Below are 15,369 nucleotides of genomic sequence, written 5' to 3'. Positions count from 1 at the left end.
TGCCCTAGGTGAGCACCTATGTCACATATTGGATTAACCAGCACTGCACGCATGTGATGATGTCACCAAAATAAACACTCTGATATAGGCTACTTACATTTTTTTAACATATCAGCAGAAAAATTGTTTTGTGGATTTGACTGTAAATGCAAGACTGGAATATTTAATTTGGTTTAACTCCAATATGGCATGAAATTTTATACAATTTCATGCAAGGAAAATCAAAGTTGAATATCATTTCCCCCATTTGCGGCAATCATAATACAGATTTTTCTGTTTTTACTCACTCACAGGTTATTTTAAATAGGTATAAATAGTTTATACATATTTTGCCTAGTTTAGTAACATCATTGAATAAAATCACTCTGCGACCCTGTGCTGGATAAACGATTGCAAGATGGTGTAAAACTATTTGTCATGAAAATGTTCAACACAATACCATAAAGTGTGAATAGCGTAGAGCGGCTAAGGCGTCATTATATACACAAATAACACGTTTTCTATGAAAGTACGATTCAGAATTGCAGCTTCTGCTACTCAAACTTTCATTTTTATCGAGAAACATGAATCTGGAATTCGTATAATTTGAAAAATGAAGCGATGACCGCTGGCTCGGAGCTATTTAGCGCTCGCGCCGCGCTGCCCGTGCGTGTCTCGCGCCGGTGCTCCTTTCGTTGTAACTGCGCCTTTCAGTTTCCCTTTCAGCGCGCTTTCAAATAACGAGACGCCAGCCCGTTCGCTCGAAATGTCGCGCCTGTTATGGGGCGCATTATCTGGAACGAGAAACCGACTCGGAGTTGCCCCCCCCCCCATAGAAAAAGACCACACAGGGGGCAACGCTGCAAGATTCCAGAGGGAAGGGGTCAGTTTTATTGCTGAGAACCATTGTGGAAGAATGGTTTACTGGCTTCACCACGTACAACCTGTCATCTGGGTTCAGGAAAAATAAAAATGATTAAAAACCTACACCAATGATCCCCGTGCCCCCCTCCACACCCCTAGCAGCCCCCCTGCCTGCTGAAGGCTCGAAGGCTGGGTGGTTTAAGTTTAAGATTCTCAAGATTCCCCTCAACATAGCAGCAATGCTTTAGAGAGTTTCTACAGCTTGTTATTGGGGATGCCTGGCATGGTTCCTCCAGTGTATATTTTCATTTAGTCTGAATGCTTGGCACGCTCTCATCGTAAACAGAGGCCTAGGTAGGCATACATGGAATAGCTGGTTTGCACATCTTGTGATGAAAGAAACCGTTCATTAACACTAGATTTACCGAGTTTTTATTCTCTGCTGAGAGTCCCAAGGTGTTTGTCACCCCTGCTGTGATTTTCGCAGGTCTTCAGCCCCATCCTCCTCCTGCTTTTGTTGTGCAAACACACCCATTACCTGTGAGGCCTGGCGCATTTGCATTTTTTACTCAGAGTAGCTCAAATCCAAGGCAGGCTAAACCTCTGTGTGTGACATGGAAACCTTCACAAAAGTCTGCCATATCTATACCAAATATCCCACACGCTGACTGACCTGCAAATATGAAAGACGCACATTCACAAAATATATGGAAACACAAGTCTGTGTTATTTATAAAACAAATTGAGTGAAAATAGAATGCAAAGTTGCTAATAGAATGAAATGAATAAAATGAAAACATGCTAACACTTCAGTCTCCAATGCATGTTTGTATATAAATGTCATAAGCTGAGTGAAGTCATGGTCCATGGTTTTTGACATGCTCATACACATACAGAATAAAATGTCATTTCATTTTCATTGGCCATCACTGAATTATAACACCAAAAGTGAATTTTGTTTTTGTGTGATCTCTCCAGCTTTGCATGTTTGGCTGTTCATGTAAAAATTGATGTATCCCTGCCTCAGTTCCAGGTTCATCTCTTCGTCATCTTTCTGCCTTTTGTCTCAGTGGTTACTGTCCCACACAGTCTGCCTATCTTTCAAAGTCTGTGTTTGCAGCGTTTGAAAACCCAGTGACCATCATCCCTGTATTTGGCAATGGAGTTCCTTGGCTAGAAGAATCGGAAACAATCTTCTTTTTCCTTTCCACCCTGTAGATGCTTTGTACAGAACGTAGGCATTCACGGCCACCAAGTCCAGCATGTTGTAAAACACAGCTACTGGCCACTTGCTTGTTGCTGCTCGTACTGAATACATGCGCGCCATTCTAAACACTGACGTGGAGAATTCCTCTCCCTGTGCAGTGTCCTTTGCCAATGGAGGAAGTTCACGGCAAACGTTATTCACCATGCACAGTAAAGTGAAGCAGTCTGTGTGACAGTGACAGTGAGGTGAAGAAATTGTCCATTGTGACATTTCTCCCGTCATCCAGAAATGACTCCATCAGACTCATGACCACGTTCTCTGCCAGCCTTCACCAAGAACTGTGCTGAAAGTTTCACTCCAGGAGAACACATGAACATAGATGTACAGCTGTTCTCGACCAAGGTTCATTGTCCATGCAGTATATTTACATTTACATTTACAGGATTTGGCAGACGCCCTTAGCCAGAGCGACTTACATAAGTGCTTTGAGACTCTGCAATGAATTTCCGATGCTAGCTCAATAAGGACCCCAGCTACGAATACTATCTCTGAGAACGCCATTGAGTAGTGCAGAATTTTTATTTTATTTAATTTTTTTAAAACACACACCAGAAAAAGAGTCGAGTAAGAATATAGAAGTTCTACGTCAGGTATTTCTGAAAAAGAAAAGTTTTGAGTCGTCGCTTGAAGACATTCAAGGATTCAGCTGTTCGGACATCTAGGGGGAGTTCATTCCACCAATTAGGTGCCAGGACAGAGAAGAGCCGAGATGCGTGTCTTCCTTGTGCCTTGAGGGGAAGTGGGACCAGTCGAGCAGTGCTGGAGGATCGGAGAGATCGTGGTGCAGAGCGGGGTGTGATGAGGTCCTTTAGGTAGGATGGTGCCAGAGAATTTTTGGCTTTGTATGCGAGCATCAGTGTTTTGAATCTGATGCGTGCAGCTACAGGAAGCCAGTGGAGGGAGCGCAGCAAAGGAGTGGTGTGGGAGAACTTGGGAAGGTTGAAAACAAGACGAGCAGCTGCATTCTGAATCAGTTGGAGGGGACGGATGGCGCTCAGTGGTAAACCCGCTAGAAGCGAGTTGCAGTAGTCAAGGCGTGAGATGACGAGGGACTGGACGAGTATCTGGGTAGCCTGGGTGGAAAGAAATGGACGTATCCTCCTGATGTTAAAGAGGAGAAACCGACAAGAGTGAGAAAGACTGGCGATATGTGAGGAAAATGACAACCGATCGTCTATGGTAACTCCAAGGTTTCTAGCAGAAACCGAAGGACGGATCAGGGAGTTGTCAAAGGAGATCGCAAGGTCCTGGAGGGGGGATGAGTCAGCCGGGATGTAAAGCAACTCAGTTTTACTAGTGTTGAGTTTTAGCTGGTGAGTGGTCATCCAAGATGAGATGTCTGCCAAGCATGTAGAGATCTTAGTGGAGACATGAGTGTCTGAGGGAGGGAAGGAGAGGATGAGTTGAGTGTCATCGGCATAGCAGTGGTAGGAGAAGCCATGTGAGGATATAACTTCGCCAAGAGATTTAGTGTAGAGGGAGAATAGGAGAGGGCCAAGAACCGAGCCCTGAGGGACACCGGTGGAAAGACAACGTGGAGTAGATGTGGATCCATTCCATGTCACTTGGTATATCGCATCCAAGCCGGACAAATTTGGGATCAAGTTCTGGATGGCCACGGATTTGGAGACCAAATACGTCTGCAACGTGTCCCCTAACTTGGGAAAGGACCCCAGTCACCAGAAAAGGGAGAGGCTGGCAGAGAACATGGTCATGAGTCTGATGGAGCCATTTCTGGATGACGGGAGAAATGTCACAACGGACAATTTCTTCACCTCACTGGCACTGTCACACAGACTGCTTCAGCGCAAAACAACACTACTGAGCACAGGGAATAAAGTTTGGTATGAACTTCCTCCAATTTCAAAGGACACTGCACAGCAAGAGGAATTCTCCGCGTCAGTGCTTAGAAGTGGCAGTGTCTCCTTGACAATTTATGCACCTAAAAAAACAAGATTGTGTGTGTTCTGAGTTCCTTGGACCAAGATGTGGCGATCTGTGAAGGCAGAAAGAGGAAACCCAACACGATAACAGACTATAACCACATGAAGGTATGTGAATGTGTGTATAATTTTACATCAGTGCTACAATGTTTTCTGATATGTACTATACAGGCCTATATAGAAAGGTAGAAAAAAAGCAAATACACTCATGACTCTCTCTCTCTCTGCTGTTATAGTGTGGTGTAAATGTGTTGGACCAAATGGCGCACATGTATTCCGTAAGAGCAGCAACATGCAGGTGGCCAGTAGCTGTATTTTACAACATGCCGGACCTGGTGGTGGCAAATTCCTACGTTCTGTACAAGGCATGTACAGGGTGGGAAGGCAAAAGAAGATTATTTTTGAGTCATCTAGCCAAGGAACTCCATTGCCAATTTATGCCACAAAAGGCTATGGGGACAGAGGAAGGCTGCTGCTGTGCCAGGACTTGTATGGACAACTCAGTGTCAGGTACAGGAGAACTGCAACAGAAACCGCAGCAGGTTTACCAGTGCAAAGTGTTACAAATTCACTTGCGCCAAATGCAGGGATGATGGTCACTGGGTCTGCAAACACTGCAAAGTTTGAAACACTCAATTTTTTTTATAAATAAAACAGACTTGTGCTTCCATATATTTTGTGAATGTGTGTCTTTCATATTTGCAGGTCAGTCAGCGTGTGGGATATTTGGTATAGATATGGCAGACTTTTGTGAAGGTTTCCATGTCACACACAGAGGTTTAGCCTGCCTTGGATTTTAGCTGCTCTGAGTAAAAAAATGCAAATGTGCCAGGCCTCACAGGTAATGGGTGTGTTTGCACAACAAAAGCAGGAGGACAATGGCCCAAGAAACTCTCAGCAGGGATGCTAGTAGGTGTTAGGCCCAGGGAATTTACGCAAATTTGCGTAGATTTGGCAGTTCTAGTGTTAAATCAGCTCATTTACATAGTTGAGGACAATTAAAACGCCCAAATGGTCCACAGGAAGTTTGTTTTCTTTGTGTCAGGGTCAGATTCCCTGCAGGAGGGAATGGTTACAATGTTTACGTGTGTAGCTCTCAGTTATTATCAGATAGTTTTACCTGAATACATAATTAATAAACCATAAATCAGAATTTTCTTGTTTGCCGAAGTCGTTAAACCGGATGGCCGTAATAAACGATTTTGGTATGACATTCATATCTGTCCCAGCAGCTGACAAGGCCTGTCCAGTTCTGTTCATTTCTCTTGTTTACACTCAGCACATTGTTTTTCCTGCTCAAATAATTATTCAAAGGATTTAAAATTTTAAATGTCTAAAGGTTCATCGTCATTGTAATTATGAGTTTTAATAAATCAGCGCAGGACATACATCATGCGCAAACTGTAAGTTCTCTCTTATCGTATCTTATATCTTATATTTATCTTTCACCCTGATTTGCTCACTGTCTGCTCCACTAGCCTTACATGTTACCCGTAAGCAGAGAAAGTACCTCCTTTGTCCTTATTCTTTATAAACTCGAGTCCTGCAGGTGACTAACTAGCCTGTAAGAGGCGCTGGCACTGCACAAAGTTGAGTACCCCGGCCGTTTTAATCGGCTGCGTGTGTGTCTGGTGTAGCATTTAACAGGAGAACGCCTTCATTCCATGTGCACTTAAAGGTGTTAAGCAATTGACATAATGGATTACCTTGTAAAGTGATACAGGCCCCCTGATAGAATTTCTGGGGTAAAGCGTTCAGTTAGTACAAATTTTTCTGTCAGACTTAACTACTGTGATCAAGAGTTTTTTAATGAAGTTAATTCTGTGAGAAAGGGCCCCCTTCTTGGCCCCTGGAATTTTTTCCAGGCCTGGGGGTGTTGCACACATGGAGATCCCAAATCGTGTCTGCTATTCTCCCAATGTCTGTCGTGCACCTTCCTTCCAAGTATGGTCACTATGGGGTAGCTGTCACTGGGGGCCTTTGTGGAGAATTAATGGCCGACAGAGAAGGGCAAAAAAGACAGGACAGCTGTCTGTGTCACCACCCCCGGGAAGGCGGGCGGACAGGCGGGGTGCCGTGAAAAGGACCCACTGTGGGCTGCCGCTTCAGCCCACCGCCACACTTGCTCCTCTGTTAATCTGATTCTGCTGTCAGCAGCTGTCCTTGATATTTTCACATTTTGCAGATTTCTGTGCAGGCAGCTCCTCGGGCACCCCGCCCTGCCTGAGCCAGGGTCCTCCACAGGTGCAGCAGGACGGCGGGAGAAGCGCAACCCCCATTATGTGCGTGTCCACCGGCCGGTGCCCGCAAAAAAACGATGGGTGGGAAGTGGCCCCCGTATCCTTGTAGCCTATACTCTTCTGCAGAGTGAGGTCACATGGTGTGTAAGGTGAGATGTTTGTGCGCTGCTGGGACACAGTTACTCTGCCAGACTCACATTCATGTCCAGTTACCCATGCAGGTGACCAAGTCATGTGAAAAACAAGGAGTGGAGACAGTAGGGGGTTGGCTGCTGACCCCTATAAATAAGTCCGTGGTGAGGATGGACTGACAGAACCAGGCCTAAAATTCCATCCGCGATACACTGGGGGACGTCCTCTCTAACTGCGCAGGAACTGCGGTACCAGTTCCCACAAATACTCCAAGAACACCCCAAACAGCATACAATCCACCACTAATGGTCTCTCTCTTTACATAAGTTGTGCACGGCTTTGTTAAATTCAGGATGTATATTTCTTAAAGTCCTCTCCATCACGCCCTTCTCCCCCCCTTCCTCCACAGCGCCCACTTCTATATGAAACCCATCATACTCGCATTTTTGGGGCCCTACTGCACCGGCACAGAGCTCGGACTTCCATGCAGGTGAAATGCCTCTGCTGGATAACAGCTTTTAAAAGTTGCCATTGAATAAATAACCTTTGGATTTATGTGTTGCTCTGTATGTCTCTATTGTTCTCCTGCACTTCGTGCCGTCTTTTATTTCCAGGACGACCCGGATAATTGAAGTGTTAAACTGAAGGACACAATACACGCTATGGAAAAGGCAAGGACACCCAAGTCCATTTGGCCTACTGAGGCTTTTAAGCTGAATACAACCAGTTCTTTGAAATTGTGTTGGGTTGCTTATATTGTTGTGTTTTTCCTGTACTACAGCTTGAGAAATTAGGCATCTTTTTCCTCAGACACTTCAGGGTACCTCCTCAATAGTAGGCAGTACATTTGTCGAGGAACCACAGCAAAGCAGGTGGCCTACTGCTGAACATGTGTGGAACTTCATAACGACCCCTCCTTAGAATTCCTTCTACGTTCCATTTTAATTGCCTTCTCACTAAAGGCATCACAAGTATGATAAGCATGGCAGATATGAGAAATAAAGCTGAATAAGGTTGAACCCAGGCTCAAGGTGAAAAAAAATGTTTGATTGTGAGGGCAGTCCAGAATTTTGCCACCAGTGATGTGTTAAGTGACCTCTGACCTTAAAAAGATTCATGAAAAAAAATAGTCTAATTGCACTTCACTGAACTCCATTCCCTGACATCCTCTCATTTTCTTTAGATAAACAATGTTTGAATGCAAAGCTATGAAGTGCCACATATAGACGGCTACCCTTTTCAAAGCCTTGGCTAACCTTGCCGAAGAAGCCCCCCACGACCCACGTCCCCTGCCCCCAGCCCCCAGCTGTCCAGCAAATCATAGGACCATCCGCTGATGGACAGCACATGACCATGACACCAAGCCCTGTGACACTCCTTTGCCACGTCGCGCCTTTGTTGGAAGTGAGCGCGTGTTGTCACAACCGAGGGATTGCTCCTAATTTTAACCGCCAACGGGCTCGGCCCTGCGATCCGCGCCCCAAGTCTCCTGCCAGAAATAGGAGGCGGGGTGACAGTCATGGGTTTGACGAGGAGCCAGACGACCAGCCAACACACATCTGAGAAGGGTGGAATTTTTTTTGCCCCTTGAAAATGTGACGTTAATATGTCGCTTAGCAATTCCTAACGTCCCCCCTTTGCTCTCCTAAAATGATCAGCGGATGCCCACCTAAGCCTATCCCTTGACAACCCCCCCCCCCCCCCCTCATCATTTTTCCAGGGAACATTCATCCAGTCATCCATCTTAAAACCGCTTTGGGTCTCAGCTCTTGGACAGCAGGAAGGCTTCCTTGTACCGCTGGAGAAAGGTTTGCACATGGATGACTGCCGGAGTGTCGAGGTACTTGGAGTAATTCATCTGAAGGACGGGCGAGACATGATTCTGTAGGAGACTGCTTGAGTCCATATTTCCCTCACAGTCTGTACAGTAGTCAGTAGTCTGAATGTCTCAAATCTAAGGTTTCATGCTCACATGTGGAACTGAATCTGAGAATTACAGGTGAGAAGCTGAGATCATTGTAAACAATGTGCAAGATTTAAAAGTGGACAAATCTTGTTTCCTAATTACCGTGACCATCATAACTTATCTGGATTTCAGTTCATCTAGTTATAACCATTTGAATCCATACTACCGCAGTCTATTAGAACAAAATCATTCCCTCATTTACATTAGCAGGGAAATAATCATGTGGATTTAACGCAAATAAACACCTAGACACAGCTTATGGTTTGTATGCTTAACAGGGCCACAGTTATTTGCATATCCAGTTCCCAAGCATCCGATGACTTCATCATTAATCTGCCTAAAATTTAGTGCATCATTCCGCGAGCAGCTGGGTATTAACCTCGGATTCACTGAATGAGTAAGTTTTAAGTATCAGTGCATCAGTACCTTCCTCACTGTCCTGCCCTACGAAGGCAAAACTTTGTAACTACACTGAGACAAACTGAAAAAAGGGCTTCAAAGGATTTTGAGTGATAGTGTCGTCTTTAAAACCCAGCATAGTTGAATTAAGATATTTTGTTGCCAGATATCCTGATTTTGTACACCACTATACTCATCGCTATCGCCACAATGTATCTGTTAAAAAAAAAAACGCATTGGAGAGGCACCTTTTCAACTGAAAGTGAATATCACTTCAGAGAATAGAAGTTTTTAAAAAGTTGCGTTGACAATGAACGTGTTGACATTTAAGGCTGAGTTTGATGTCGATGTTCTGTAACGGGTGTTGCTATTTGCTGCTTTCGTTTCAACAGAACCCTTTAAACCTCGATTTTTACATTTCCCTCCCCCCCCCCCGGGATGTCAACAGGGGGTGTTCTGGAGGTATAAGCGGCTTTTTATGAATGCTCAGATCGTTGACCGTATATGGACATGGCCATTTCAAAAGACTGCTAGTGAGGCTGAGATGAAATGGCTAACGTAGCGGTTTTGGGGGTTGTCTTTGATCCCGATCCTATTATATCATTCTTTTCATTTCATTATTTAGGTCGTCATGAATCGCCTTGGATTGGGGTGGTGGCTTAGTGAGTAGCACCTGTGCCAATTGAAGCCAACGTGTCATCCTAGGCAAACTTCACCACTGGCACCCGCTGGGCGCGCCCTCAGAAAATTGCACCCTTGGCCGCATATATTGCCTTTAGCAGTGATTGGCTCCCTCCCAGCCAATCACGAACGCCGAGTGCCTGGTACAGGTGTGCCGAGAGCTGGGAGAGAACAAAAATTCGGACGGTCTGGGGGCCGTGGAGGACTGGCTTGGGAAACACTGGTTTGACCGGCACTGAGTTGTACTACCATTTTGCACAATTCCCAGCCCCAGGGTTTATGTGTCTGGAGTTTGTATGGCATTTCTGTGTCCATTTTGGATTTCTCCAGGTCTTCAGTATACTCCCACATTCCAGAGACAGAACTGATCATTAAATTGCCCATAAGGAGGTGTGTGTGTGTGTGTGTGTCCTGTGATGGACTGACAGTGTTTCTTAAGATAAACTCAAGACTCTCTAAGCAGTTATGGAAGTGAGTTTTCATTTTGTCAGCTGTTTTGTTCTGTTAAGCATCTTTAATCGTGCATGGTTGATTGACAGCTGTTTGCCCCCCCTCCTGTCCATAAACACGTGTGAACTGGCGATTCACATTTAGTAAGTGAATCTGTGTGCTCCGTGTGATGTCACCCGTGCATGTGTGTGAGATGTTATGTGTGAAGGGAACCCTCGAGGCCCACTCAAGCAAAAATATTTTTACGCAAGTTCACCTGAGGGAGGCAGTGTTTGGCTCAGTGGGTTAAAAAGCTGCACTTGCTGTCGGAAGGTCACAGGCTCATATGCCTGAGTCGGTATAGTGATTTCACTGTTGGGTCCCTGAGTAAGACCCTTAACCCCCCCCAGCTGCCCCAGGGACTGTCTCACCCTCTATTCTCAAAACAATTACTTTGTATAAAAGCATCTGATTAATAAATGTAATGTAATGACAGCCAGGTAACACCTTAGTGAGTTTCCATTTTAGTCTAGAATGCGATTTTGTCAAGTTGGACTGTTGACATGAAACACTGAGGCCATAACATTTCGTTCACCAAACTTTCAAGGTTTAGCACTGAGGAGGGGGTGGGGGGCTGTGCTTGTCTTTTCAGTCCCTTCAAAAATGCCCCAAACAACTTCAATTCTCTGCAGTGTTATTGAAATATTAATTTAAATAGCTGGCCTTGCGCTCAGTAGTTTTTGTGATTCACGTCCCATTGTGCAGTCGAAAATAAATTCAAAACTGAACGCAAATTGTGTTTAATAACTCGGAATGACACTCCAGGCAGAGAAGCCGGGCATATTTCCCACAAAACGCTTCACACAATTGCAATACAGCTTAAGCCCTCCTAGATGCATATTTTAGAATAAACATGTAGATCAATATGACAAGGACAGAAGATGAATATTTGTATTTATACATTTTCTTAGAAGCTAACTAGAATTATATTCTGCGTGGAAGCATGATAAAAAAGCATGAATGATAGTAACTGGCAGGCAGTAATTTAGATTTATTGGAGTGATGTGACGCCCGGGCAAAACCTCTGACCGCCAGCTGACGCTCTTGCGTTTCGTGCCCCTTCGGATTTTCTCCTTTTCCCCGGCGCTGGCCTCAGCCATAACATCATCACTGCTTAATTCCAGTGACAGGTGTCCCCGGCAGAGAGGCCAGTTCCTGCTTCGCAGCACCGCACGTCGTGTTGGGGGGGGGGGGGGGGGGGTTTAGATGCCCCCAAGAGCATTTTGGGAAAAGTGTCCTCGAATCCCACTAACATTCTTTCTATAACTTATGTTTTATGTAAGTAACTCCCTGCCTGGTGGGATAGGCTTCGGACCCCCGCGACCCAGAAGAATAAACGGTATGGAAAAAAGGATGGATGGATGTAAGTAACTATGACAGTGGGGGGGGGGGCTGTGTAGCCTATCCCATGCAGTATAGGGCACAAGGGGGGGGGGATGTAGGCCTGTAGATTAAAATTAATTTTTGGGGTGGGGGTGACCCGGGGGGGGGTTCAAACTCGTACTTTTACTAAGTGACCGTGCGCCTGATGGGTGGCTAACATATGTGGGGTGGGGAGATGGTTTAAACTTATTATTTTGCTGCCTGACTATGTACCTGGATGTGTGCTTCCTACATTGGATGACGCTGTAGTATATAAATTGTAGTTGTGTCCATCTTGTGGACAAGCTAATACCCTGTCATTGGCTTATATATGTTGTTGACTGAATCACTAGATTTTAAGTATACTTTTAATCGTACAGATTCCCCCCTCATGTAGCATGAGCGTAATTCTCCAGCACCAGTTCCCAGGCGCGTCTCAGACAAAATGTTTTTCCGCCGGAGTCCAATGCTATCCCATCTGTGCCCGGTTGGGTGTATAATGGTGTCCCCACAGCGTGGAGGCTATGCGGCGGAGACAGGTGTCACATATCCAGCCCGAAACAGGGACTCTCTGTTTCACATTTCAGGCTGGAAACACTCCCCCCCCCACACACACACACACACACAGCACTAGCAGTTGCTGTGGTCACGCAGAGTGCAGGAGTTCACGCCCCTGTCATATCAGTGTTCTATGGTATTCCTTAGGCACGGTGATGGTCGGGCTGGACGTTAAGCTTTATAAGATGGGGGCAGAGCAGCACCCAAACTGTCCCTGTTCAGATTCATTTCATGTTTCCGAAATCTGATACTTTGAAACAACATTAAGAAATTATATAACTGAGGTATGTTTTTTTTTTTTTTTTAACTACAAACTGCACTTTCATGTAGGGCTGATCTCCATCGAAACTCTCATTTTCCACTGTCGCTTTTTCCAATGTGAGCAGACGTCGCGTTCGAGAACCAGGCTCGCTTGCAAAGAAATACTTCATTCGATTATCATTCATAAAAACCCCGTAGTAACGTCGTTAAAAACTGGGACATTGTCATCGTGAAAACAGAACAACCTGATGCCTTTGAAATGCTGGGATTTTGGCTCCGCCCACTTACCCTCCCATTTTGCGAGGACGTGGCTCGTGGTCAGAATGATCTGGGTCAAGACTGAGCACCATAAGTGCGCTGACAACCGCCAGAAGAAGACACACGACCATTAATACTGTCGATTACAGAACGGGTGCCCCCCTTTTGATCGCTGTTTGACAAAAAAAAAAGAAAAAGGAAAAAAAAAACATTGCATCTCCTTTTCCCAAAGCACATGTTTGCATTCCATCCTCACTTGAAACTTGTCCTGACAACGCTTTTGTTAGCTTGTCCTTTCATCTTCATTCCCTTCCCTCCGAGCAGCCTTGGGAGGGCCCTGGAAGATTACCTGTAAATGGGAAAAAGAGGCCAAGGGGTCTTCTTAGTGGGTGTATGACACAAAGCCTGGCAAACCCTCCGTTTTTAGAGTTTAGTCTTAGGGAAGCAAGCCTTGTTGAAAACAGCGAGAATAAAAGGCATCCTTGAGGTGGCTCCTCTTTCAGGACTTTTCCCTTTTCCATTAGATGTGTTGAATGCGCTGTTGTCACAACGAGTTCGCTGCTATTAGCCGGGTGTTAACACTTGGTGGTTTCATATCTTAAAGCTGTTTGTGTAGAAATAGAAGCCAAGTCACATTGGACTTTGCAAAACCACTATTGTTTCTGAGCTGTCAGATCAGAAACGGAGAGTTATTGCAAGCGGTAATATTATCCTCCAACAGGTGTGGTAGGTCCCGACTCTTTGCGGGCACGACGTGTGAGAAAGACAGATTTGTTTTGGTGGAACGTTTCGTGTTCAGTATAGTTTAACCTGCTATTAATCGCGGGATCTGTTCCCTATGGTGGCCTTTTAAGTGGAACGTGTTTCCATGTCTCAAAACTATACAATGTGACATGTTACTCAGGTTCAGTGATTTATACCTGTGATTAGCTTTTTTGCAGCCTGTAGAAGTTGCGATTTTTTTGTGTTTTTGCATCCTTCCAAGAAGCGAACATGGCCGCTGTCCCTTGTTTTCCTCAATTTACGCTGACTCGAGTGCTTTTGTCTTTTCTAGGAGTCAAACTACAGGAGTCAAACCGAATGAGTGATACACAAGGTATCATCATTTGCCATTGAAAACTCGGGAAAGTGTCTCGTCAAACTGCACCAGCAGCGTATTGTGGTTTTTGGATAATCAGCTACACGTGGCGGGATAGATTCGGGTTCAAATCCCTGAGGGTAAAAGTCAGTTTTTAGTTAGGGAAATTGTCTTAATCAGTTAGTGTCCATAATATTAACACATTGGATTGATGACTTAAGTGTCTGTAATATTTGTGGCAGTAACTATAGACAAGCTGTTTTGTTGCCATAAGACAATGTCGTAGCATTTGGGCAGGATATGGGAACGCAGAAGTCTCTCATCTGCATTCCAGGACAGTGTAACTCCACACTCCAGCAGAATTTCAACCATAAAATCCTGAGCCTTCATACTGGACAAGGAGCCTGGATAGTTCAGCAGTTTCAATGCTTCCCGCTTGATTCTGTTCCTGCTGTTGCCACAAAGGTTGAGCGAAAAGGGACTCTCCTACACAGACCTCGTGCCAAAGGATACGGACTATTGTGACCACTACGCACATGTAACATCATCCAATAATATTACTGTTATGGTTGTGAAATTCTACATAGCTCAGTCACACATCAATGGTATTTACCTTCAAGGACAAAACTAAGGCATCGGATCATCGACGTTCGGATCATTTGAGCACAATCCGAGGTAAACGGGGCAGGCGTTTGGGAATTCATTTTGATGCTTCAATTTATTGATTTTGATTAACAGGCAACACAGTGACAATTCGGTTACCGCACTGTGACAGACTGCATTGGACATTCTCCATAACGGTTCACATGCTCATTACATTGTACAAAAGTCACTCCGATATTTCTGCATTAAGTTGAACTTGCATGTGTACAATTCAAAAATATTTCAACTGTGCAGATTTCATTACACAAAATGAACTGTGAAATGATCTGCCGATGTTTTATCCTTTGATTTTTTAGAAACTTGGAAGTACTTTCCTGTCTCGAAGGATCGGAAATACATTTCAGCAATTACCCGATGTTATATGAAACTACAGAAAATACCAAGCGCGTCACAGGAGTCTTATTTATACTGCAGGCTAAGCAGATTAATGTCTGCCTTCCCGGAAGGTCAATGTGCTTTATCCTTTTTAAAAAGTACATTTTCATTGGAGCGCACTCTTCCTTTATACTTTTAAGCAAGCTACTTGAAACACGTTTCATGAGTCGCTACTCACTCTGTGTAGTAAGATAAATATTGAATCTGGATGAATTATGAATCATAGTATCATTCGGGTACAATTTCGCGTTCTGTTAGAGGGAGTAAAGTATAATCTTGCTCTTATGAATGCTGGGAAATTTGCGAAAAGCCATGATTTAATTTGTTCATCCGTTTTATTAGGATTGTTGAACCAAATACAATTAAGAGCTGGAATTAAATGACACCTGCATTTTTCCAGCATTGTAAAATAAATAATATCAGCAAGCTAATTATATGTAAAACAAAATAAATGTGACTGGTTGTATGTAATAGTTATTTACTTGCAGCATAGTCCTGTATGCCACATTCATAATTTCAGATATGTCGAAATTACCGCCATTATACTGTATAATAAAAAACGGCTGTAAACAAAACTGCGAACTGTAGGAGTCATGTTCCGTTTTTAAGTTTGAATTACTCCTGTACTTCGCCTTATAATGTATGTGTAATATGGTTTTGCAACTTCCTCTCATTGAAACATGTGTGGAGTCATCTGCTTCTGATTCGATTTTTTTATATATATGGTTAGGCCCACCTCCATTTACACCGGGATGAGGAATATTTTCAAATCGCCCAAGAAGGGACTGGAGACCCCGTCTTGATAATTAAAAATTTCTTAGCTTTTAATTTAACATTAAATTACGTTGTGATGT

The sequence above is a fragment of the Brienomyrus brachyistius genome, chromosome 19, assembly GCF_023856365.1.
Source record: "Brienomyrus brachyistius isolate T26 chromosome 19, BBRACH_0.4, whole genome shotgun sequence".
Lineage (NCBI taxonomy): Eukaryota > Metazoa > Chordata > Actinopteri > Osteoglossiformes > Mormyridae > Brienomyrus > Brienomyrus brachyistius.
Note: the sequence above shows the minus strand (reverse complement) of the source record.